The sequence below is a fragment of the Lithobates pipiens genome, unplaced genomic scaffold (assembly GCF_037356315.1).
Source record: "Lithobates pipiens isolate NorthernLeopardFrog02 unplaced genomic scaffold, aLitPip1_a1.2 Scaffold_16, whole genome shotgun sequence".
Lineage (NCBI taxonomy): Eukaryota > Metazoa > Chordata > Amphibia > Anura > Ranidae > Lithobates > Lithobates pipiens.
In genome coordinates this window covers 381461629-381486352 of record NW_027507748.1, presented here as the reverse complement: position 1 = coordinate 381486352, position 24724 = coordinate 381461629, and the positions used below count along the sequence as shown (strand labels likewise).

The window sequence follows — 24724 nt, the reverse complement described above, 5'->3', positions numbered from 1 at the left end:
TTCTCTACTCAGCTGTGTGATTTCACTGCAGGGGAATCTGCTTTGTCACCCTGTTGAAGAGAGAAGTTAAAATTCTCAACTTGGTGTTTTTTCAACATAATATTTCAGTAAGATTTTTTTTTCCATATACTATCTGTCTAATCTGTCTAGTCCTCTGCAAAGGTTTTAGGAAGGTGTGAAGAAATGCTGTAAAGTAAGAATGTTTTCAAAAATATATATTTTATTTTTATATTAATAATGATACTTTTACATTTCATTTATAGTGCCCTTTTCATCAAAAGATCTCAAAGTGCTACAGGTTAAAAAGAAAAAAGAAAAAAAATGAGCAGTTTATGCAATGAAACGAACATCTACAAAGGACAAAAAGCTTTGCTAAAAAGAAATGTCTTAAGACCTTTTTTAAAACAGTCATTAGATTGAGGAGCCCTCAAAGTGTCAGGTAGGGCATTCCACAAATGCGGGGCAGCTGCACAAAAGGCCCTGTCTCCCATTGTCCTGAGTCTAGTTCTGGGTATATGAAGAAGGTTTGAGTGAATGGAACGAAGGGGACGTGTTGTGTTTAATGGTTTGAGAAGTTCTTTGAGGTTGGGGGAAGGGGGCATGCCCATGGATACATTGGTCTGTGAGGAGAAAAAGCTTGTACTCAATCCTGGTAAAGACAGAAAGCCACTGAAGTGAGTGAAGAATAGGGGTAATATGCCCATGTTTTCGCACTCTCATCAGGATCCTTGCTGCAGAGTTTTGTATGTACTGAAGCCTCTGCAGACTCTTTCTTGGGATCCCAATGAGAAGTGCTTTACAGTAGTCCAGTCTGGAGGAGACACAAGCATGAACCAGTTTTTCGACATCTGAGAGGGAGAGAATGGGACAGAGTTTAGAGATGTTACAGAGGTGGTAGAAAAAGGTCTTGCATAGGTGATTTATATGGGCTTCAAAAGTGAGTTAGGAGTCCATTTTTACACCAAGATTTGTGACTATTGATAGAGATAGGAATGTTAGAACCAGAAAAGGTAATGCTTGTTATGGATGATGATTTGGTCTGGTGAGCAGTGCCAATCAGCATGACTTCAGTTTTGGAACTGCTTAGCTGAAGAAAATTATGCTCCATCCATACCTTTATCTTCTCCAGACAGGTGGTGAGTACCAATAAAGATGACTGTGGCGGTGGAGTTTCAACTGTTGCATTTACATTTATCTGTGTGTCATTGGCATAGCAGTGGAATGAAATTTTATGGTGGCTGATAATTTGGCCAAGGGGGGTAAGGTAGAGGATGAAAAGGATGGGGCCAAGAACTGACTCCTGGGGAACACCGCAAGTAACTGTATGTCGATTTGATTTAAAGTGGCCAAGGGAGATGTATTCTGTCCGGTTTGTGATATATGATTTGAACCAACTGAGAGCTGTCTTTTACTCCAGTGGTGAGGTGGAGCCGGTTTAAAAAAACGCCATGGTCAACAGTATCAAATGCAGCAGAAAGGTCCAGGAGAATAAGGAGGGAGGGAAAGCCAGCATCGGATGATATGAGGAGGTTGTTTGTAACTCTGACGAGGGCAGTCTCTGTACTGTGAGCAAAGCGAAAACCTGACTGGAATTTTTAAAAAAGGTTATTATGTTTGAGGTGGTCCTGAAGGTAAGTGACAACTGCTTTCTCAAGTACTTTTGATATGAAAGGAAGATTAGAGATGCATCTATAGATGAGCCTATAATTGGATAGGACTTCTGGATCAAGAGTGTTTTTTTGAGCAATGGTCTGATAATGGCATTTTTTAGAACAGGAGGAACATGACCATTTTGAAGGGAATGATTTATAGCAGTGGTGATTAGGGGACTTAGGACAGTGATATGAGTTTTTACCAGGAAAGTTGGGAGAGGGTCCAGGGGACAAGTGGAGGGTTTCATCTTCCTGATGATGTTCTGCACCTCTTCTGATGACACCCCAGGAAAGCAGTTTAAGGGTTGGGTGACTATATATGTCGGAGGAACAATTTGGGTGGGAGGACCAGAAATAGCAGAGCGAATATTTGCAATTTTTGATGTGAAAAAAATCCATTAATTTATCCACTGCTCTTCTGTAAGGGCAATAGATGGAGGGGATTTTGGTTTAAGAAGGTGGTTTAGAGTGGAGAAAAACTTCTTAGAATTTCCTGGTCTATTTCTGATGGCATTGGAGTAAAACTGTGACCTTGCCTCTCTGAGGGACTGTGCATATTTTTGTTGTTGCTCCCAGTAAATTTGTTTGTGGACAGTGAGGCCAGATGCTTTGAAGTGCTGCCCAAGGACCCGCCCTGCTGCCTTCATCTTACGAAGCTCATCTGTGAACCAGGGAACTGAGCGGGTAAAGGTGACTGTTCTTGTTTTAACAGGAGCATGGAGGTCCAAAAGGCTGCTAAGTTGCTGTTGTAGTAATCCACTGCTTCATCGGCTGATGAAAAGTTTGTGGAAAGATGCTGCCAAAAGTTCTGGGTTTATGTTTTTTAGGTTTCTGAAACAGATTTTTTGGTTGAAAATGTATACTTTATTTTGCAAGAAAATATACATAAAACAAATACTTTGAACAGGGTACATTCCACTCTGTACTGCGACGCTACACTACATAACAATACAGTTCCAAGCATACAAATAAATTACATTCATCCTGCGGTATGATGCCTCGTGTGTTGCGCAGAGTAATAATACCCCGAAACATCACATCATGCATGACGCCGCATTACCCTGAAAGCATTTTTTTGAGAAAACATGTCAGGAAAATTATCATACTGTCATAGTCAAAGTCAAATGGCATTTCAATGAGCAACAGGTGTGATGGGGGGGTGGAGAAAGTGGGGTAGGGAGGGGAAAAAGAGTTCACAGGCCCGAAGCTTTATTGAACTGCCAAAGGATACATAGTGGTGGGGGGGAGGGTGGGGGGTAAGGGGAAATTGTCCTTAAAGCAACACAGCAGCCGCCAGGCACTATCAATGTCCTCCTGTGAATGAGTTCCACAAAAGAGTCCGTTCAACACACCAAAGTGTGTGATAGCAGTCTGTGGAACAAAGTCTTTGAGATCAGGTTCCAGAGCCCTCAACAGGCCCGGTGCAAAGGGACACTCCCAGAAAACATGCAGAGCAATTTCCTCCTGGATGCTGCAAAAGGGGCAGTGTCTGTATCTGCACAGGTTTCTGGCATGCATGAATGTCCTAAGTGGCAACCCCCCTTGGATTGCCATCCATGCCAGATCTTTGTGCCTGTTGGTGAGTCTCTTTGAAGAAACATTCCTCCAGACCACTTTACAAGTGGCTGAAGGGAGGCCTGGAACAGTCTCAACAATGTCCGAAGCTCTAATCAACTTGTGGATAGTTTTTGGCTTCCACAAGTCGGACTTCACCCCATGTCGCCCCAGCTCCTTAATAAACTTGAAAGTGTCCAAGTAATACCAAGGAGTGTCCCAGTTGTAGGGGATGGAGCTGTCCCATCCAAGGGACCTCCAAAGAGGCAGGAGGAAAAAATGGGACATGAAGTTACCACCAGACTCTACAGTTCTGTCCACCAAAGTTCTGTGGATGCAGTTACAGGCAAAGAACACCCTCAGTAGAGTGGCGATGTCAGGCACACCCTTGCCGCCCTTGAGGGGTTCCTTGAACATAACCGCCTGCTTTACTCTGTCCATTTTGGAGCTCCAGATGAAGTGAAACACCGCCCTGGTGATGGCCTTGCGGGTGTTAACCCGGGGGGGGGGGGCAGGCCTGGGCGAGGTACTGCAACACAGGGAGGATCTCGCTGCGGAGTACCAGTGTTTTACCTTCGATGGTGAGTTCTCGGAGGCTCCAAAGTCCAAACTTTTGTCGCATTTTAGACAGTCTTTCTTCCCAGGACTTCAGGGCTGCGCCCTCTGCTGAAACAGATTTTTTCTATTGAAAAAGCCCATGGCGTGCAAACACACCCAAAAAACTTCCACCCGGTGCATAAAAAAAGTGCACACACATAAAAAGTGAAACACTAAAAAGTGCAGACGGGTGCCTGATGTCCTCCAAAAGAAGGACCATACCCTGATCCCCCGGGGCGTTAGGCTCCAGACGGGGACTGAGGTACCAGACTCAACAAGTGGGACCCGGACAAAACCGGAATCCCTCCTTTCCCCGGGAGGACTGCCGAAACAGAACCTCCTAGGTACTTGGTACTGTGGGGGCTTCCCCGAAGGTAGGCCCCCCCTCATGGAGATTGGACCAAGCCAGAAGACCTATGTCCGCTCTCCCAGAGACTTTCAGGATTGGTCCGAGGACCGACACCCTACTCATCAAACGTGCAGTGACAAACAGTGACAAACACACACAAATAAAATAAATAAAAAGTGAGGAAGGGATAGTGGAGAGGAGAGTGAAAAAGTGGCCATTGTGCAGTACAATGGCCGGCCCTCCGGCCAGGAATCAAAAATTCCTCTGGTCCTAGCCAAAAGGCCGGGCCCTAGAGGCAGGTGTAAAAAAAAGCGTGTAATGGTGACGTGACCTAGGTGCCTAAATCAAAGTGCTGACGCACAGTGAAAGAAGGCACCCCTGGACTGCCACTCCAGGGGCACATCACCATGGGCTTTCCAACAAAAGCATCCCCGACAGCCCAGCCCAGACCACGACAGCCCCCACCCCAGCCAGAAAGGCATGGAGATCAGCGAGCTTAGTGAGACCCTTTGCCATCAGGTCCCACCCTCACTCCCGTCACTCCTACCTAATTATATTCGAAAGGTACCGGCCGCCCCTCTGCTGGAACAGAAGAGCTAAGCGTTCCCTCCCGAAAAACTGACTGGGGCTAAAGCTGCCACAATCCAAGCCGGTCTGCCAGGGTCCCCTCCCCTGGCGCCGACCAGTGGTTCTCCGCCCTCATCAGAAGGCTTCCCGAACCGGCTACGAACCAGTCCGGGTCACCTTTACACCAACAGGCTTTGCATAGTAACCGCCACCCCTACTCCACCTCGCCGTAGAGCAGGGACGGTAAACTAGCGCCACCTATTGGCAACTGATAAGAACAGATACTACACTTGATCTTAGCCAAAAGGCCGAGAAGCGATAAAAACTCTGCTGAAACAGATATTCAACTTGGGCTTGTAGAGGCTGGATGGGGGAGGCAAATGCATGGAAATGGCCTTGTGATCAGACACACCTAGATCATACACCTGCAGGTTGGTGAGAGAAGCAGAGTTTGTAATGACCAGATCCAAGGTTTGACCCCTGGTGTGTGTGGGGACATCAACAAGTTGTTTTAAATTAAAACAATCCAGTAATTGAATAAATTCAGCTGCAAAATGGCAGGAGGGGGTGTCAACGTGAATGTTTATATTGCCCAAAACTATAACATCGCCAGAGGATGTGCAGAAAGTTGTAAGGAGATTTGACATCTCAGTGGTAAATGATGGGTTTGGTTTTGGTGGTCGATAGATGAGGAGGAACAGCACAGGTGGCATTCAAATGAAGACAGTTCAGGTAATGGTTGCAGAGATGGCTCCAAATCACTGTGATGGATGACTGACAGGCCCCCACCACGCCCTTTGCTGCAGGCTTTTTGAAGGTAGCTATATCCTTGGGGGTAGCTCTCATTTAAACAGGAAAAGGTATTTGGTTGGTGCCAGGTCTCTGTTATGCACATATAGTCCAGACCTTTACCCAGCATATGGTCATGAATGAAGCAGGATTTATTTGTAATAGGATGTGCATTTAAAAGTTCAATTTTGCTGCTTGATGAAGCAAAAAGTCTTTGCACCGGCCATAGCAGGCTAAAGTCCACTCTACGTTTCCCATTCAGCTCACTGAGAGGTGTTACAATGGAGACGTCCAAACTACCTATCCGATAGGAGACAGTACTCTGATGACGCATGCGTGGAGCGACAGTTCGCGTTGCTGACCAGAGAGCCGGGATGGTATGGCTTGCCTGTGAGCAGACAAACTTTCTGCAGGAACTTCTATGGATGTAGTGCAGGCGGCGGAGAAGTCCTAGTTGTTTAATCACTGCATGGTGGAGTGAAGAAACTGCTGAGATTTATCAGCCAGTTAACTGAGTAACTCAACATAATGGTGGTGCCAACAGCGGCATGGAAAAAGTGCAGGTTGTTTTTTGCTGCCAGAATACTAGCTAGGACTTTCAACTCTGCAGCAGGGGCAATGTGTGGTTTCAGACTTCCCAAATGCACTTCACAATGGCAAGCCAATTCCCGGGAGTCTTCAAGCAGGTGTTTTGCTAGTGGCAACAGATAGGCCACTGCTAGACTCAAACTACCTGATAGCTATCCAGAAAGGTCCACGGTTCGGAGGTGCATATAGTAAACGGTTATTTCAGAAGATCCTCTAGTCGGCGGCATGGATAGTAGAAGATTGTTTAAAAAGTATTAAAAAGTTTGCTTAAAAAAAAATAAACAAATCGTTATTTTAGATCAACTGGAGAAGCGGCGAACAGACAGCGCCAGGATCCTCTCCAACATCCAGTGTGCAAAAGGAAAGACTATATTTTAATCAATTTACAAAATGCAAATTGAGTGAACAGAATCAAAACAATATTTGGTGTGACTACCTTCTGGCTTAAAAGCAGCATAATTTCTTCTAGATACACTTGCACACAGTTTTTAAGGAATTTGGCAGGTAGATTGTCCCAAACATCTTGGAGAACTAACCACAGATCTTCTGTGAATGTAGGCTGCCTCAAATTGCTCTTCATGTAATTCCAGACAGACTCGATGATGTTGAGATCAGGGACTCTGCGGGGGCCAAACCATCACTTCCAGGACTTTACACAGAAGATAGTTATTATGGTTGTATGTTTGGGGCCATTGTTCTGCTGCAGAATAAATGTGGGGCCAATCGCACCCCTCATTGATTGATAGTATGGTATAAGAGGGAGATACGCTGGCTGAGCTGGGGTGTGATTTTTTTTTTTTAACTTAAAGCAGGGAATGCATTAAGGTAAAAAAATAAAAAGTATTGCCATTATAACCACTTTCATAACTGTTAAAAAAACTAAAAAATTCCAGATGCCTCAATTTTTCACGACAATCTATAGCTATCATCTAAACGTATTATGATTGTCTGTAGAGCAGAGGGAACTTTTCTTACCGCGTCATACCCACCTTTTCAACAGATTGTCTTGATAAAATTGGCAACAGAACTTAAAGGACTGCACAGAACAACATATTTTATTCTTCTTAAACACCACTTTAGAACCATGGTTGACTGTTTTAGGGCCCGTTCACACTGGAACACGGTTGGGGAAAGGCACACTCTGTGCGCATTTCCCACACAGCATGTAAACACACTGCGTTGTGAGATGCTTGCGGGTGCCAATTATTTGTTAATGGCACCAAAAGCACTATTTGCAAACGCAGCGAGGATTCAATCTGACAAATGAATGGGCTGTCAAAACCAGGATGCGTAGGAATACATACATTTCAGTGTGAACTGGCTCTCATAGTAGAAGTCTCATAACAAATTTAAACTTTAATTTAATCCATTAGAGGACCATGTGGTCCATGTGGTTTGGATCCATTCTGCCTTTGCTAAGCAGCATGATAGGACAGTTTGCCTCCCTCTCTCAAACCAGGCTACTAGAAAGGAGATGGACTTGTTAGTGGCCCTTCACAAAACTCATACAGTCTGCAATATTTTGCGATCTGTTTGCTGTGCTTCTAATCCTTTACCGCCTTAATGAACAATCAGCTCTGTGGCAGTGTCCTACATTGCACTGGCCCGACATCACTGATTGTTAATTCAGAAAAGTGACTCATCACTTAGCACCGTGGTGCTTTGTAATCCATAGACTTGGGGTGTGTATGTTAACAAATAGCCACAGATAGATTACACAGTCTTGCAGCTCTGTGTGATCTTTTACTTTTATGAATGAACAGGTGCTATATCCATCTAGTTCACTTGAGGATGAAATAGGTTTAGAGTTCTTTAGGCCCCTTGCACATGGCACCATCCAGCTGCAATTCATCCCTCCTGTCATTTTAGTGTGCTCAGAAGAGCAGGTGCAGTATCCAGCACTGTTGTAGACAGCCTATCACAGTCTATGGTAGGCTGTGGCTGGAAGGGCTGAACACTGTACCTGTCCATTCCAGGAGGGACTCAGTCCAGCTGATTGGCCCTGTGTGCAAGGGGTCTTAAAGTGGCTGTAAACCTCGGACATGAAATATGAACAAAGCAGATCCCTCTATTGTGTGTTCTTGTGTCACTTAAGAGCACTAAGTGTAATTTCTGGCTTTATTCCTCAGCACAAGTCACTTTTGACAGTTTTTCAGACATTAAGCAAAAAATGGTGACAGGGAAGGGTTCCAGCTGATTGACAGCCTCAGCTTTATTCCTGTGTATAGGGGGTAGAGCTGCACGATTAATCGCTAAGAATCAAAATTGTGATCTTTTTTTCTCTAATAAAATAGTGGTTGTTGCAATATTTTATGCCAATTTTATGTCAAACCGTATTTGCGCAGGGGTTTTTCAAACGCATTTTTTTTTTGGAAAAATGCACTTTAATGTATTAAAAAAAATAAACAGTAAAGCGAGACAATTTTTTTTTGTATATTGTGAAAGAAGATGTTACACCATGAGAATCGTGATCTTTAGTTTAACCTCCCTGGCGGTATGATTATGTCAGATTTTAGGTGCTGAAAGTGGTACAATGTTTTGCATGGAAATTTGGCATTTTATATTGTAGGCCTGTAATTCTTAGGAATAACTCACTTAAATCTGTCCAAACCAGAGTCTAGTAGACATCCCGGGTATGATAAAGTTTGAAAAACAAAATCATAAGTTAAAATATAATAAATAACTATAAATAATTATACCACATAATATACTAATAATAAAAATGATTCAATAATGTAAGCAAATCAAAAACACCGAAATTTGCTCAGTTGCAGAATTGTCACTGTCATTACTTTTCAATATTTGATGACGGATCTCCCCACAAATCGCTATCCCTCAATTCTGCGAGTGATTCTAATTTATTATCGCTGTTTTCTAGCTGGTTAAAACCACTTTTGATGTAAAGGGACAGTTTTGGTTGCTATGGACAATCTCCAGTTTCCAGGCAGAAAGAACAGTTTTTATAATATAAAACTGCATGCAGGGCACTGGGCCGACCACTAGGGACAAAGGGGATGTGAAATATTTACATACAGCAAAGTAATCTGTAAGATTAAATTATATGGTATGTAATGTGTGTGTGTTTCACTTTTTGAATTTGGCACAGTTCTCCAACCCGTGCATCGCATCGCTCGCAGGGAACGGAGCTCGGATTCTCATAGCCAGAATTGTGCAGATCTAGAAGGGGGGTGTGTCCTTTCCCTCCAATCAGCTCTCAGCGCTCTCCTCACTGCACTCTGCAGAGTGTAACTTCAGCTATCCACCCCCTTTTCTGAAACTCTCAGGCAAGCTTTATAAATTTAGCACTTTGAATGGCCGTAGAGAAGACTGCAGATAAACACATACAACTTTTAAGTAGGAGAACTTGTTTCATCTCTGTGTATCTCCTGAGGCCAGTCACTGGGTATATGAAAGGGTTTACAACCACTTTAAATAAGTATTTGTGTAAAACAGAAAAATGTACACTACTCGCTCATCCATTTCAACCTATTTCAAACTGCAACCGTTTTGGGTTAGGGAGATGCAAAACAGAGTTATTAGGGAGGGAGATTGCTGGACATAATTACTTGGTGGACATATGTCCTTTTCAGTCTGACATGCTATGTAACAAATCCACTAACAAATGAAAAAAATCCTTCCTGATCCAGAAAGGCAGATAGTACAAATCCCTGGAAAATATTTGCATTCTGTCCTATGGTAATGGCTTTATAGCCAAGCACATTATTACGTGTAGGGAAATCATCAAGCCTACATCATGCAGGAGGCATTCTGCAATGTAACCACCATAAAAAAACTATTCCCTACTTCCTATGATATAATCCTCTTTTCTTCATATGTCACTATTACCTTGTGTTTTTGGGTCTCAAAATAATATTTTATACTGGTTTTGAAAGAATTTATCTTATGAATTAGATGACCGCAAAGAAAATGTTTTTTTTTCTCCAAATTAAGGCTTTTTTTTTTTTTTTTACCTGTATGAGATACTTTTCTCTTCTTTTTATTAATTTCTCTGTCCCCCTTTTTCTAGATCTTCACGTAATAATAATTAGATTAAAATGTATTCCAGCTGTCTGAAACTGTATGGGGTACCTAACCCCTTGGAGCCGGCACGGCGGTTATCTTATCGTAAAGCTCCGGATCGCAAGCAGCCATCGGGAGCTTTCCGCTAGTCACTGGTAATTGTGTTGGGAGCACGCAAGGCACTTGCTCTTGGCACAGCTGTATTAGCATTAATGCATGCAAATATGCAGCCTCTCAGCACCAAGGCCCACCCGTCGAGAGGTTACATATTTGCATGCGGCCAGCGCCAATAGGTTAAAATGGCACTAAACCTTATCCTTATTCTCCATACATATCCACTACTGGCCCAGTAATCCTATATTTACTTATTATAAAATAATTCTCACTGTGTTTTTCTGCCTCCTAGTTGTGCCCTTATGCACGGCTCTATGTACAAATTCCATAGTCCACTGTTCATCCTAGGGGGCAAGCAAAAGAGGGTGTCTATGTTCCTACAAATAGTGGGACCTAACCACCCTTTGCCAGGAAATCGGCTCACAACAGCACAAAGAAAAAAAAAATGGGAGAGGCCAGAGTGGATTTGATTTAAATCAAGTCAATTTAAATCAACTCGATTTAATTCCTAATTTTTAAAGAGCAACTGTCATCTCTGTCTCGCAGCGGCTCCTCTGACCCGCTGTTGACTCACCGACAGTCCCATTAACTTTAATGGGACAGCTGGTGATGCTGCAGTGACACAACAAGGTGAGGGACCTGGCGGCAGCAGGTGAATGGATGCTCGCTAATAGGCGCTGCCATGATGGATCTGAAATGACAGGTGCTCTTTAAATGTAAGGACTTATTCTTGCTGGTAGTTAGAATCTTTAGTATATGCCAGGGGTGTCCAAACTTTTTTCAAAGAGGGCCAGATTTGATGAAGTGAACATGCTCGAGGGCCGACCATTTTGTCTGACATTCTTTAAACCATTAAAATTCGGTCTAAAGCCTCATACACACGATAGGACTTTGTACAAACTTTCCCTTGGATTTTTGTACAAAGGGCGTTGGCCCTGAACTTGTATTGCATACACACAGCAGGACTTTTTCAGCCAACTTTCACCAAATCACGTGGTTTTTCTGCTCTTTACCCCCACCTTTGGTCAACTTCTGTATTGTTGTCTGATCTTTTGCATTGGTTCTGAGCATGCCTGTTTGTATTTTGTACAAAAGTCCTATGGTTTTCTGTACACACGATCAGACTTTGCTCCATCAGACTTTTGTTCCCAGAAAGTTTGTCCGTTCGCACAGCCAACAAAAGTCCGATGAAAACCAAAAAAGTTTGTCCGATGGAGCGTACACACGGTAGGATGTTGCTCCAAAACAGCTAATTTGCATGTTTGTTGTCAAAAAGTCTGATCGTCTGTATGGGCCTTAAGTGTGTTCATCCGAGCACTAATACATGGCCCAACAAGAATTATCTTGCCTTTGTGCTGTGTGTGGTGAACAGATGAGCACGGGTGTGTTATTTGGATATACTGTATTTAATCGGCTTATACCACGCACCTTAACTTTAAAAAGGAAGTCTCAGGAAAAAAATAAAAATAAAAAAATCTTACATTTTAAATAAAGACATGTGAAGCAAAATAAGGGTCAGTGCCCATCTGCAGCCCCCAGCGTATTGCCATGAATGCAGCCCCCAGCGTATTGCCATGAATGCAGCCCCCAGCGTATTGCCATGAATGCAGCCCCCAGCGTATTGCCATGAATGCAGCCCCCAGCGTATTGCCATGAATGCAGCCCCCACCGTATTGCCATGAATGCAGCCCCCACCGTATTGCCATGAATGCAGCCCCCACCGTATTGCCATGAATGCAGCCCCCAGCGTATTGCCATGAATGCAGCCCCCAGCGTATTGCCATGAATGCAGCCCCCAGCGTATTGCCATGAATGCAGCCCCCAGCGTATTGCCATGAATGCAGCCTCCACCGTATTGCCATGAATGCAGCCCCCAGCGTATTGCCATGAATGCAGCCTCCACCGTATTGCCATGAATGCAGCCCCCAGCATATTGCCATGAATGCAGCTCCCAGCATATTGCCATGAATGCAGCCCCCACAGTATTGCCATGAATGCAGCCCCCAGCGTATTGCCATGAATGCAGCCCCCAGCGTATTGCCATGAATGCAGCCGGCAGCGTATTGCCATGAATGCAGCCGGCAGCGTATTGCCATGAATGCAGCCGGCAGCGTATTGCCATGAATGCAGCCCCCAGCGTATTGCCATGAATGCAGCCCCCACATTGCCAGGAATGCAGCCCCCACATTGCCAGGAATGCAGCCCCCACATTGCCAGGAATGCAGCCCCCATATTGCCATGAATGCAGCCCCCATATTGCCATGAATGCAGCCCCCACATTGCCATGAATGCAGCCCCCACATTGCCATGAATGCAGTCCCCACATTGCCATGAATGCAGCCCCCATATTGCCACACATTGCCATGAATGCAGCCCCCATATTGCCATGAATGCAGCCCACACATTTTCATGAATGCAGACTCACCATTACCATCAGTGCAGCCTGATTCATGTCCTCTGCAGCCTTGGAGGAGACAGCGAGGGGGGCGGGATGAGCGCCGACAGACATACAGGAGAAACTCCTGTTTCTATCGACGGCCTCTTTAATTGAAAGTCCCGCCTCCTGTGATGGACAAAACGGTTGTCCAATGGCAGCGCAGGACGGGACTTCCTTTTACACAGGACGCTGTCCTGTATCCAAGGCACTCGTCCCGCCCCCCTCCATGGCAGCCAGCACATCTATCTTTTGTGGCCCCCGGCGATCGGGGATTCGTTGGGGGCCACAAAAGATATATATGGGAACATGACCAGACGGGCCGTCCAAAACCGGAATGCGGGCCGCGATTGGCCCGCGGGCCGGACTTTGGACATGCCTTGTATATGCAGACAAAATAAAGGTTTCCTATTTATAATAATAAACTGTCAGAATAGTAAAACAGCGATATCAGAACCAATTCAATCATACAGTTTTTAGTGTACATAGATTTGCAAAACAATGGGATAATGGAATATTCCTGAACTTTGGCTTATCTCATGGTTACTGTGAAATTGTATAATTGCATCAATGTAGTGCATGTTATTTCAGCTTGCAGAGCTTGGATTCATTAAATGAGTTTACCAAAAATGTAAATATCTCAGAATATACAGCCTCGTGCTAGATAACTAAGCTCCATTTCATGCTGAATAAAATCAATTATTAAAGGATAAGTTCATCTTTACAGAAAAATCTGTAAGGTAAACTCACACAGAAACCCCCCCCCCCCCAGTCCCGCTGACCTGCAGCACGGCAATCTCCCCTTCTGAGTCCCTGTATAGCTGCCTCACGGCTCTGGGGCATAGAAATCCCCGGAGCTTAATCTAATTGGTCAGCACCGTCACACATGGGCGGCACACCAATCAGAACCTGTGTAGCCCGTTCTCTCAGCAGGGAAGAAGATTGAATGTCGAGGGGATTTCTAACCCCCCGGACCACTGAGGCGGCTAGAACGGGAGATCGACGTGCTGCAGGTCAGCGGAACGGGGACGGGGTCCTGTGTAAGTTCACCTTACAGATGAAAAAGGAAGAAAAAGGAGCGAGCTGACTGACTCAGACTCAAAACCTCAAGGCTTCCTACCCCCTTCCCCTCAACCCCCCGTGACCCCTGATCCAGCACATCAGACCCAGCCTGCCATTATAGATCTTCATGTTCATGGTTAGACAGAAGAAATCTACATACTGGGAAGTACAAGTAAAGGTTGTCCTTGGCCGCCAGGTGTCCCTAAATTCCTTCTTTCTAGCATATAAAGATGCAGTCATATATTCCATTGTCCTAATTTTGTCTATTCTAGAAAACCAATGTTTTAGGGAAGGTGTGATAGTAGACTTCTCCTCATTTTTGTGTTGATATGCAAGCGCCAAAGTATTGCATTTGTGCTTTTTGTGGCATCCCTATTTTCCTGTTAGTGACTAAAATTTTTGTCTGTAAATGCATATTTTGATTATGAGGTATTCATGTGTGTGTGTTTTTTTTTTTTTTATGGGGCTTCTGCCTTCAGCTAATTGAAGGGATCTCCTGCTAGGTCTCCTGCATCTAATCACAAACGGGCCCATACGCAAGGGTGAATAGGACCATATAGCTGATGGTTCAAGAAAGGTAAAATTCCCCCAAATTTTACCTTTTCTCCTTGACAAGTTTCCTTGTAAACCATGGTGGGACCCCCTAGAATGGGAATTACAACACCCCTAGAATGGGAATTACATTTGACAGACTTAGTTTTACTAAACGCAGGACCCTGCATTTACTATATCTGGTCTCCCATGGTACACTGAACATGGAACATGCAATTATTTTAGTAAATATAAACTGCCAAATGCCCTTTTTCATCAGCAGTTAGAGCTGCCTGGTGACTTCTATCAGTGTCTAATTAAAGCTTGTAGGAGGAGCTTTCATTCTCCTCTGACTGTCCTATGAGGCTGCAGGATCCCTGACCCTCTGTCTGGACAGTGATGATTGGCCCTGTGATGATCACATGTATTCTCTCAAGAAATAAAAAAACTCTCTAGCAATACACACCAAACTGAGCATGTGCAGCTGGTCCCCTAGCATCTGTTCTTTCAGGAGATGGATTGGGGATAGCGGAAGTAGGAAAGGAACAGAGACGATAGAATCGAACAGCCTTTTTATACAATGCAGAGTATTAATCCCTTGGATTCTACAGTGAGGATGAAAAGCCTGCTTTACTGCATATAAAGACTGATTCTACTGTTGTGGGTTTAGTAACTCTTTAAAGACTGATCAGTAGAATGTGATTGCAGTTGCACACATGTAAAGTTAGCATCAGTCCCTGAATACAGATGTAAGTTAAGTCTAGTCACTAAACACTGATGCAAAATGAGCTTTGCACAGACCATCAAAGCAAGACCAAGATTGACAGTAAGGGTTCATGTGCAAATGTGCATTCCTCGCTACAGCGTAAACATGCTGGCATATTTCTTTAATCGTACAACATGGGACACAGAGCCATAGTAATTACTATGTGGTTCTAGTCCACCTTCAGGTGCCTGACACTGGCACGCCCTAAACAGGAAGTTACCTCCCTATATAACTCCTCCCATACAGGGAACATCTCAGCTTTTTCGCCAGTGTCTAAGGTGTTGGTCACGAGTGAAGATGTGCTGTGCTGAGCTCCACTGGAGCAATCCTTGCTGGGGCTAGCTATGCAGCCGGATCCATTCAAAGTGTCTTTTTTTGGGCCAAATTGAATGGTACTCTGGCCTCGTGTCTGAAGAAATTAGGTCTTTGCTTGTAAATGCTTCTCTTTAGAGAGCTGGACCAGTACTTTTGGTATTAAGGCCATAAAGTTTTACTGGCGGGGTGCTATTACAGGTCCAGGATTGTGGGTTTCCTGAGGGTCCCCTGTTCCTGAAGGTTTGTTAACAGAACCCACCTTGAAGAGTGAAGATTGGGTCTGTTGGTTTTACCACAGAAAACCCTGCGGCGGGAAAGGTAAGTGACGTTTTCTAAGGACTTTTTAAATTTTCTTATGAAATGTCTCCTTTAAAGTAAATGTTGTCATGCCTAAGTGTCACCACTGGGGGCTGTATGGAACACGTACCTTATCATGCTTTGCTGCTCAGAGATCATGCTGTGTCACAGAAGCAGCAGACTTTTTTCCTCTGGCTAGCAGGCAGACCTCCGGTAAGTTTGGGGGGTTTTGCTTCTTCCAGACACCCCCACCTGGGCTGAACTCTCCCCTTCTTCATGAGGCTGAGTATAAGGGAGAACTATAAATGGTCGGAAATGCAGTTTCCTTTTACTGCTCCTACACGGCGTTGGCTTCCAGGTCATCCACGCCATCTCTCCCTCACTCACAAGCCAATCCCGTCGGATCGGAGGCCTGTGCTTGCGCGGGTAAACTTTTTTTTTTGAAAGAGAAAGGAGGGGGGCGCAATGCGACAGTGAGGGAGGAGCTCCGTGCGGCGTTGGTGTCCTCCAAAGAGGGAGTGTGCTTTAAAAAATATATAAAAACTCCATGTGATGGCTGCAAAATTGTCGGGGAGACACACGAGCAAATTAGTATCATGAAAGAGGTTTTGGTGATACAGGTATTTCCTATTTGTCACATTTACTATTTGCATCATGTTGAGCATTAAAAGCAGCGGCTGTGGCTGGACTATTGCTCAAGCAGTGGATGCGATTTCTTCTGATGGTACCTCTGCTTTGTGCATCGAGCTAAGGTCAGAAGGGGGAGGTTGAAACACCCCCCAGAAAGAGCTAAAAGGGTCTCCCTCAAGTTCTGGAAGGCCTACTCATCTCTACAAATGGCATCCTCCCCGGGAGGGAGTGGCTGGTCAGAGTGAGCATCGGGGCCATAAAATGTTTGCAACTGTTTTCAACACTGCAGCCCTTGTTTATTTACTAAAAAGATATTTTTTCTCAGTCATGATAGGTTTTGGCTATAATCCCAGTGTAGGTCAAAATGCGATAGATTCTCTTCCATTACCCAGAACCCTCAAACTAAGGAACTAGGGGCAGGAGAAGATGAATTCCCTCAGGGCACAGTGGAGAGGCTGATGACTTCTGAGGTGTCAAATGCTGGAGAATCAGTTTTTTCAATCTTAAAATTGATGGTGCAGTTTCTTGCTGAATGTTCCGCTCCACATTTATGTACCCTTAACTGAGTGTTTGGGTTCACTAAAGCCTCCTCAAGCTGTGCATGCCTTTTCCTGTACATTCATTGTCGGAAAAGCTTTTTTGTATCTGAGAGGATCACCCAGATAAACATTATTTTACACTTTATCACCTGCGCTGACAGTAATTGCTTAATCGTTGAGAGACCAGTTTAAACAGGTGTTCAAGGCTATCCTGCTCAGCAGGCCCAGGATCTGGCAGCTTTATGTTTGCAATAGTTGCTATGAGAGATTCTATTCTCCAGGCCTTGCCCCCTTCGCTAAGCACCATGCCAAAGCTCCTGGCTAGTCTTCCTTTTTGCGGTGAAACAGCTATTTGGAGATGTTTTGGATAATACATCCAAAGAAATTCTAATGGAAAAAGTCAAATTTTTTGCCATTTAAGAAAAGGAGTAAATGTATTTTCGTTTTAAATCTCCTGTGCCAGGGGCATCCGCCTCCAGGCAGTCACGAGGGCTTCCTCCATCAGGTTCAAAAGGTAATCCTCAGGGTTAACCCCAGGGACAAAAGAGGTCTTGGGGGAGGAAGCCTACAAGATACTGAAGCCTCCTTATAAGGAGGCGGCTCTGCTCGCTCAATAGGGGGAATTCTTCTGCAGTTCTCAAGGATCTGGCAGGAAGAGTGTCAAGATGAAAGAGTTGGACTTCCTCACTAGCTCCAAGGTACAAACTGGAGTTTCAAGAGTTCCCGTCTCCTCGCTTTCTCAGATCAAATGTTCCTAAAGGATGCAGAGAAAAATAAGTCTTTCTCTAAAGCATTGGACCATTTTTTGGCAAAAAGTGATCATGGTGACCCCCCCTGTAAAAGCAGAGGTTGGGGTTTGATTAAATCCAAATGGATATTCTGTATCTAAAAATTCAATTCCTGAATATAACCACTCTTTTTTTTGCATGAACTTAATCAAATCCGTTATCTCCATCCTACAAGGAGGAGAATTTCTGGCGTCAATCAACATCAAAGATGCATACGTCACATATGCCTATGTCCTCGCTCAGTAGTAATATCTACTTTTCAAGGTGGAAAATCTTAATTTTCAGTGTGTAGCTCTGCTTTCCGGTCTAGCTACTGGATTTTTGAGTGATTGCAAAGGTTCTGGCCCCCCTTCTAGCCAGATTAAGGGCCCAAGGTATAACTAATATGGTTTACCTGGGCGATCTGTTCTTGATAGTCCAGTCGGTAGCCCGCTTAGACCAAGTATGATAACCACATTCAACTACCTGGAATATCTAGATTGGATTCTCAACCTAGGAGAAATCTTCTTTAAAACCATGAAGAAGGCTAAAATAGTTTGGTCTGATCATAGGTACACCCAGAAAAGGGTATTCTTTCCCCGGGCAAAGATCAGTGCCATAAAGGAACTGATTTAGGTGGTCGAAGCAAAATGAATTCTTCTATTCAACTTTGCTTGAGGTTGTTGGGAAAGATGGTGGCTTCATTTGAGGCCGTTTCTTATGCTCAGTTTCATTCGAGACTGCTGCAAAACCTTATCCCATCGGCTTGGAACAAAGGGTTCAAGCTCTAGATTCCCAATGTGTCTGACTCCAAAGCCTACGGCCACATCAACATGAAAGGGCCCAATCTCGTCTGATCTTGAAGGCTAAGCAGGGTCAGCCTGGTTAGTACCTGGATGGACCACCTGGAAATACCAGGTACTCTAGACTGGGTACGTCGGAGTCAAAAATCTGCTAAGGGGAAAATCCTTCCTTCAGTTCCCTGGGAAGAGGTAACAACATATGCCAACCTTTCTTTTTGGGTTGGGGAGCAGTCCTGGAAGAGGCAACTGTCAAAGAGAAGTGGCCCAGATCAGAAATGGCCTTGCCCATTATCATTCTAGAAATTCAGGCAGAGAACTTGGTTCTGAGGGCCGGAACATTCAGTTTACGGTATTGTCCTGCCAGGATTCAATCTGACAATGCCACAGAAATGGCCTATATTAATCACCAAGGGGGCACAAGAAGTTGTGCGGCCCAGAGAAGGTGAATCATATCCTATCTTGGGCAGAAAACAATGTACTTTGCCTATTGGCGGTCTTCATTCTAGGAATAGAAAATTGACAGGCAGATTACTTCAGTCTCCAGCAGTTGTTCCCAGAAGAATGGTTCCTTCACACCGATATCTTCCTGTCAATATGTCAAATATGAGGGATCCCAGACATATATCTGTTTATGTCCAGGTTCAACAAAGAAATCGACAACTTTGTGTCAAAAACAAAGGTTTCGCTAGCATGCAGAACAGATGCCTTGCTATTCCCATGGAATCAGTTCTCACTGATTTATGCATTCCCTCCTATTCTGCCTGCATCCACAACTTCTTCGCAGGATCAAGCAGGAAGGGAACACAGGGTCACAGGATCAAGCAGGAAGGGAACTCAGTGATTCTTGTGGCCCCTAGCGGAGCCCAGGAAATCTTGGTATGCAGAGATTGTAAAGATGACAGTAGGGGACCCATGGACCCTATCGCCATAGCCAGACCTTCTTTCGCAAGGTCCGATATTCCATCCTGCTTTACAAACGCTAAATTTAATGGTTTGGCTATTGAGACCCACACTCTGAAGAAACCTGGGGTGTCAGGTTCAGTGGTTTCTATCTTGGTTAATGCAAGGGAGCCAGCCTCCATAATTATATATTATGGAGTCTGGGAAGCATATGTCTCCTGGTGTGAAACCAGGGGTTGCATCCCAGGAAATAGGTCAAAGGTAGAATCATTGACTTTCTGCAGACAGGGTGAGAAATAAAGCTGGCCTTGAGTGCTTTCTAAGGACAGGTCTCGGCCTTATCGGTATTATTTCAATGAGCATTTGCTTCGCATTCTTTGATTTGTAACTTTATTCAAAGGGTAACACGGCTTAATACCCGGTTAGGTCACCCCTGGACCCTTGGGAGTTGAATTTAGTTTTGTCGGCATTACAAAACAGCCTTTTTATGAGCCAATGCAACATATTCCCTTGGTCCTTTTTGACAAGAAAACTATTTTTTATGGTAACCATGTCTGCTGCAAGAAGGGTATCAGAATTGGCTGCTTTTTTATTGTAAAGAGCCATATTATTATTGTTCACGAGGATAAGATAGTATTGCGTCCTCATCCTAACTGTCTACCAAAGGTAGTATCAAATTTTTGTCTAAATTAGGATATTTTTCTATCTTCATTTTTTCCAGATCCCTGTTCTATGGAAGAAAAATCACTACATTCTGTTGATGTGGTGAGCGTAGTCTACTTAAAGACGACTGCTCAGATTCGGAAAATGGATGTTTTGTTCGTATTGCTTGAAGGTCCTAAAAGAGGACAGGCAGCATGTAAATCTACTATTCTAAATGGATTCAACAAGTAATTGTTCTAGCTTATTGTTTAACCACTTAAGCCCTGGACCATTTGGCTGGCAAAAGACCAGAGCACTTTTTGCGATTTGACACTGCGTCGCTTTAACTGACAATTGCGTGGTCATGCGACATGGCTCCCATACAGAATTGATGTCCTAGTGTCACTAGGCAGAACGGGAAATGCTTGTTTACATCAGTATTTCCCTGTTTTTCCTCTCCTTGAGACGATCGCGTGTGATCACACTCATGGAGCACACAGCGGGCGTGTGTGCCTGCAAACTGCTTCTTAAAGGGCAGCATACAGGTACGTTAATATGCCTGTACGTGCCCTTCTGCCGACGTATATTGGCATGAGCCAGTCGGCAAGAGGTTAAAGAGATAGTTTCTACCCTCTCAAATCAAAACACACTCCTCTAGGGCTGTTAGTACTTCGTGGGCAGTGTATCACTCCTCTAGGGCTGTTAGTACTTCGTGGGCAGTGTATCACCAAGCCTCCATGGCTCAAATTTGCAAGGCCGCAACTTGGTCTTCAATCCATACATTTACCAGGTTCTATCAGGTGGATGTAAAAAGACATAAGGATGTCGCCTTTGAGCGCAGTGTACTGCAGGCAGCAGTATAAGCCCTCTGATCTCATGGTGCTCTGGGACATCCCACATAGTAATTACTATGGCTCTGTTATGTACGATTAAAGAAAATAGGATTTTTATAACAGCTTACCTGTAAAATCCTTTTCTTTTGAAGTACATCACGGGACACAGAGTTCCTGCCCCTCTTTCTAGTATGCACGTGTATTGCTTTGCTACAAAACTGAGATGCTACCAGTATGGGAAGGTTTATCTAGGGAGGCAACTTCCTGTTTAGAGTGTGGCAGTGTCTAGCACCTGAAGGTGAACTATAACCACATAGTAATTACTATGGCTGTGTGTCCCATGATGTACTTGAAAAGAAAAGGATTTTACAGGTAAGCCGTTATAAAAATCCTATTTTTTGGTGGCCAGTAGCCCCTGGTGCTGTGCCCAGCCTCCCACAGACATGAATGGATGTGGGTGGCTGTACACAGGTATGAACCTCTAATTACATAAAGTGTTGTATGCTGCATTTGGAAATGTACAGCTGCACAAATGTGCCACTTTATGCAAATAGCAGCCCATACCTGTGTATGTATTTTTTACTTTGTCTGGCTGTACACAGGACCAGGACTCCAAAGCTCCAACATATGCCAGTGCGTATACACTGTAAGGTGAAATGCCCTGTGTGCATAAGCCCTAGAGGTTTTCTGCTCAAATAGCGTTTTCTGCTCAAATAGCAGCTTTCCACCCTAAATTTCCTCTCCCTCTCCTCCCCCCGGTGCTTTCTATTGGCTAAACAAAAATCTCTGAAGCTGTAAAATGCTTGTAATACACGTCTAAAACACTTTATAAAAGCTGCAAAAAGCTTAAAAACAAAACAAACAAAAAGCCAGAAAAACGCCTGTAAATCGAAACGCTCAGGTGTGAATGGAGCTTTAATGTGTTGTTAGACAACATAAAGCAAGGGGAAAAATCTACCAGTTTTATCTTGGACTAAAAGTATTACTGCTCTGACAGTTGGATACCGAATGTATATCTAAATTCGTAACAGATATTTTTGAACATTTTTCCCATGGAAACTCTGGTGAAGCAAACATAAATTTGAAAGAAATTCTACACAATACACAATATAAAATGTGAGCGTGCACACAGTTTTTTCATACACTCAACTTTGATCTTTCATGTGTCATTTTGACAGGTCTGTCGGTATAATTTCATATTGCTGTCATTTCACTATGTAGTTAGTGAATTCAAAATAAAATATCTTTACTGATGCCTTTTTTCATATTCTGAAGCTTCTAAGTACTGACTAAGGAATGTCAGGAAATCATTGACTTTTTTTTTTATCCTAGCACAGCATGTATAATTACAAGGCATATTTATAAATATTAGCAAAATAATTGATCTTCATTGTGCTATGTTTTTGCCAAATTTTGTCATCAAATCTATTTTTCCTGTATGCTACAAAATGTTCACAAAAGAAATGGACTTTGTCATTGCAAATGTACAAAGCATTTTTTATTAATTAGTAATTGTTTTAACCTCCAATCTGATTGGGTTATTAAAGTGTATTTAAAACCAATAATGTAGTTTACACCTCCTGAAAATAATATAATTCCTGTCCCTGGGTGGCTATGCCACTCCTCCACATTATCTATGGAGGGAGCCATGGTTGTCACCCTAGGCTGCTCATTATTTGGACTACAATGCATGCATAAATGGGTTACCACACTTCAATAATACCAACTTCTTTATTGTAATATATTTAGATAGACACTACAGCCAGAATGAGACTACCAATGTGTTTCATGCTATAGAACACCTAATTATAGCATACCCTCCATGCTACTCTCCCTCCATTTAAACAAACAAAATGATCTAGAGTATTATTTCCCACAGCTGAGTATCATTCATGGGTATTCTATCTCAACAACATACATATAGTCTTAACATTGCACAAGAATTCACATTGAGCGGGACACAATTATTTTTTTAAACAACTTAAAATGAAGATACACAAAATGATGATCAGTACAATAGTATAGCCCTAATATAGCATAAGAAAACAAAATAAAGAGATGTATGAAAACACATGTCCTATATTATACCATAAAATAGAGGTGCACTTGGTCATTCATAAAGATGGGTCACATCCCACTCAAAATTAAATCTTTTGGAATTCAAGTGTGTAAATTTATTATTTAATATACCTTTGTTACAAAGTGGAACACACCCCTACCTCTCCTGGGAGTTATAACTCTTTTTATCCCTTGCATACATATACTAGAAACATCACCCCCATGACCTTTTGATTTTTTTTTTTGCTACATTCATAAAAATATTATTTTCAATGTCATAGAGGTCATAGGGACTCCAAGCAGGCCTTGCCCCCAACATGTTTCGCTCTGCCCTCCAAAGCTTAATTATGGGGATCCCCCTGAATAAGCTCCAGGGGAGCGAAACACGTTGAGGATGTGGCCTGCTTGGAGTCCAGGCTGAGGTTGCCACTCTTATATTGACCATAGGAACACAGTGATGTGCGGCTACAGGGATCACCCCCTTTTTTCCTTCTTTGAGTTATAGCAGGAGCTGGGACAAGCTGCATCCCATGCCAGAACTCCTTGCAGTGGGTGCAAAGGATCCACACACCCTGCAGCAATAGAGCTTGAGTGACACACCAAGGTGTAATTGGTCGCAGCTATCTGCTCTCTGAGTGGCTGCTGCTAATTGCATGTCCTGGTCATACCAAACCTAAGAATCCACAGATTCTTGTCGTTGGTGTCCAGAGGCTACAGGTAACTGGCCATGTGAAAGAGGCCTTAGATATTGTTTGTCACAATGGGGGTGGGGGGGGGTGAATGACATCTTTAGAGTTGTAGTAGGGCTGGGCGATTCAAACCCCCCCTCCCCAAAAAAAAAGATTTTAACTGCTAGGAACTGTTAACATAAATCACAGCTGCGGGCAGGATTATTAAGGTGAGGCCATGGCTTTGGCCTAGTCTGTGACGGCCGGGATCGCGGTCGGCTGACTGACAGTTCAACTTCTCCCCTGCACACGGTCACACACCGGAGAGGCTAGGGGACACAGGAGGGTCGCGTGTGAGGGCAATAATAGGAGGATTGTGCCGGTGGGGAGCTCAGAGCCTCTCACAGTCTGCTCCCAGTGTTGTCAAGTGCCCTGGACTTGCCTGTGTTCTGGACACGCCCCCTGCTACAGAAACTCTGAAGGGAAAAAAACGAATCTAAAAAAATACATTTTCTTTAAATCTGAATCGATTTGAACTCACAACTCGATTTCAAGATTAAAATTGATTTTTTTCCCCAGCCCTAAGTTGTAGGCATGTTGAATACATCGCATGATACAAAGCAACAAATGTCACCAGTTTATTGTAGCAGGGGACTTTAAAGACCATAGAAATATAGTGGCATCATCAAATGAACAAATTAAAAACACACATGAATACTATGACATATAACAATGAATTAACCTAAATGTTCCGCATCAATACATCATATGAAGAGTCAAGCCATAATTTAGCTTGACATGTTTTGAATAGTAAAATAACTTCATCAGGAGAATTTGTGGAAGAAATCTACCTAATGGTTTTCTAACCAGACAAAAACAGCTCCCATATATAATCTCTTTAATACCAGTATGCAAATCATTATAACTATGTGGTCAAACTCCAATCATTAAAACAAACAGAGTGTGTGATAGCTTCTATACATCATACTTTCCGAGCAGGGGAGTCCTAAATATGGAACTTTCACAATAACTGTGATCGGGAAATTTCAACTGTCTCTAGGTAAGTGTTATGTTGCCATTACTGGTGATATGAACACCTATGATAAACTATAGGTTTTGGGGGATACACCAACATAGTGGGGGAGTACAGTATTTGTCTATATACTGCACAACAAAGGATGCAAAATAGGAGCAGAATTAGATCTTGTGAGATAGTGTTAGAATTCATGTTTCCCACTTGGCAGTGGTG

At 43.5% G+C, this 24724-nt stretch overlaps 1 protein-coding gene and 1 pseudogene across 1 annotated transcript in view; one reads left to right on the top strand and one right to left on the bottom strand.

The window, feature by feature from the left end:
- The window catches only part of PPM1E (protein phosphatase, Mg2+/Mn2+ dependent 1E), a 436341-nt gene that overhangs the window by 5602 nt on the left and 406015 nt on the right, over window positions 1-24724 (top strand). The window lies entirely within an intron of this gene.
- On the bottom strand, window positions 4958-5039 carry LOC143986335 (U2 spliceosomal RNA; annotated as a pseudogene).